A 2,506-nucleotide genomic window follows, 5' to 3' on the forward strand; every position below is an offset into this window, starting at 1 on the left:
GGCATCTCACTAATAAATTCCAACCATGGGACTAGATTCCTCTTTTAAAGAGGACCAATTTTCACTATTGAAGCATTCAATTTGGACAAGGGAAAGTCAAATTTTGAATTTAAGTCAACAAAGGTATATTACCTTGGTATAAGACTGCTACAAGGTCATTCAACCTTCCCTTGAAGAGGATCTAGGGATGGTTAAATTATGTCATCTTTGTGGCCTTGTATCTAAAGATTGTCATCAAAATTTTGGCACTTAAAGGCACAGATATGTGAGATTTTCTCTGAAGTTTTGGCCTAGGTTTTCTCATATCTCAGAATTTGATTATCTATATCTAAACTAGCAAAGAAACATCATGTCTCTTGTAGCCTTATAACCTCTATAGATTTGGAAGTATACTAAATGTCAATATTTCATTTTTGTGAGTAACCTTGCAGTCATCGCCCTATTCTTATGATTGTAGCCTAATATTTCACCTAAGTTTTGTCAAGAATTATTCTTGTTGAGACAATCATTTCTAGAATCTTGAAATGCCTTTCGTAGTCAGCGAAGAAATGGCCTAAGAGCAACAAGGCTTGGTTCAGTTAGAACATTGGTTCTAAAAATAATGATAATTATTATCTGCGGTTTGAGGGCTAGGAAAGAGGTAATGTAGTGATGAGTTTCTGAAGTTCGTAGATTATTGGAATTATGCATACGGCCTTACAAAAGGAGTTAAGATAACCTCATCCATATTCACTAAGCATTAGTCAGATCCTACAATAATAAGGTTGAAGAATCTTACCTAGTGGTGAAGTGATATACATTTGTAGTAAATTTGATTACTTATTCCTATATCTACAGTCATACGAGGTAAGTCTAAGTTGCAAATCCATTGAGAATTATTCATAAGAACTTTCATTATCTTGAGTAGTTATCTTTAGAAGGGTTTCCTTTATCACAACTTTTGCAGTAGTAAGGTTTAATTTGTTGAAGTAAGGGTTCATTATCAATGGTAAAGAACAAGAAGCAAAGTGTTATTTACAACAACATTCCTTCCAACAATTCTCATCATTTTGGAATTCACTGTTTCAAGGGATTTACTTCAAGGCATCTGTTGTTTAAGGTACATATGTTCAATACTTATTCTTATCATTACTTCAAAGTTGTCTAGAAGAACGAGTCTCTTGGTCATCAGTTCAAATTCTGCCTTAAGGGTTTTGTCATTTTTAAGGGTTTTTTCATTTGTGAGGGTTCCATTGCACATCTAAAGAAAATTGGCAGTAAGGGTTTTTCTTGAAGATCATTGTAAGTGTGTCATTATCTTTGGTATGAGAGCCCATAGTTTTTTATTGTACTATCATTTCCAGGGTGATTGGGTTGTGCTAGGCCGGTGATTGAAGCCACCTTCAAGTTGTAGCCTAAAGCACTTTAGGGTCGTAGGGTGGTGCTAGGGCAAGTTGGAGCTTGTAGGGAATTGAAGTGTCCTTCCAATTAGTGTTGGTAAAACAGGGTGTAGAAGCATCCTTTTAGGAGTTGGAGCTACTTAATTAAACTAGAACGATGGTAGGGTGGTGTTAGGGAAATTTGGAGCTTTTTGGGCGTTGAATCATCCTTCTAATGGGTGTTGGTAAGACAGGATGTAGAAGCATCCTTTTAGGAGTTGGAGCTACCTGATAAAACTAGAACGCTTTCTCTAGAGTACTAGGGACTTGGGGCCTCCCTTTCAGTTGGAGTTGAAGCATTGATGTACCCATAAAATTATTAGAGAAGCGTTCAGTGGTTTTTCTCCTAGAAGGGTTTCCCCTAAAATTTTAGTGTCTACTGTCTTCAATTTTGTGCACTATTAATTTATGTTTTTAATCTAATGATGAAAATAAATAATGCTCTGAAAAGGAAGGGTTAACTAATTGTAAGTGATTCACTCCCATCTCAATATTTCCAACAATCTCCCTTAAAAAGAATAATATAATATATACAAAATTGACATGGGGATAGTTGGTGTTGTTTCTTGTACCATTAGTCATGCGAACAACCAGAGAAATCTCTATACAGCTGCGTGAATATAGAAATATCAATAAAATAAATATTGGGTGGGACTAGTGTTGAGTGTGGTGAGAATTCTTAGATGATAATCATACTTGTTGGACACCTAATTTATTATGGTTGGTGTGGATGAATTCCAACAACCATCTAAGTCTAAGAGACCTCTTGGAATATGAAACCAAGGGTCAAACACATGTATTAATATGCACATGTTTGTGAATAGAAAGGAATCACACATTTATTTAATTTGTTGTTTACATTTGTGTGAGTTTAACATGGTATCAGAGAAAGTGTATTCTTGCCCTACTAATTTTTTTTTTGAGTTTGTGAGCCATAGTTTGTGGCATTCCCAATCACTAGTTATGTGGTCTTCCTCAGACTAGGTTCTCTGCCATTTTATGGTTACCTGTTTGACCTGACCATTTCCCTCACAAGGGTACTGTTCATTCCACTAATAAAGCTCACTCAGTAATTAACATTTTCTCTG

The sequence above is a fragment of the Pinus tabuliformis genome, chromosome Q (assembly GCF_031772625.1).
Source record: "Pinus tabuliformis cultivar Carrire ecotype Pingquan chromosome Q, CPIR1, whole genome shotgun sequence".
NCBI classification, from domain to species: domain Eukaryota; kingdom Viridiplantae; phylum Streptophyta; class Pinopsida; order Pinales; family Pinaceae; genus Pinus; species Pinus tabuliformis.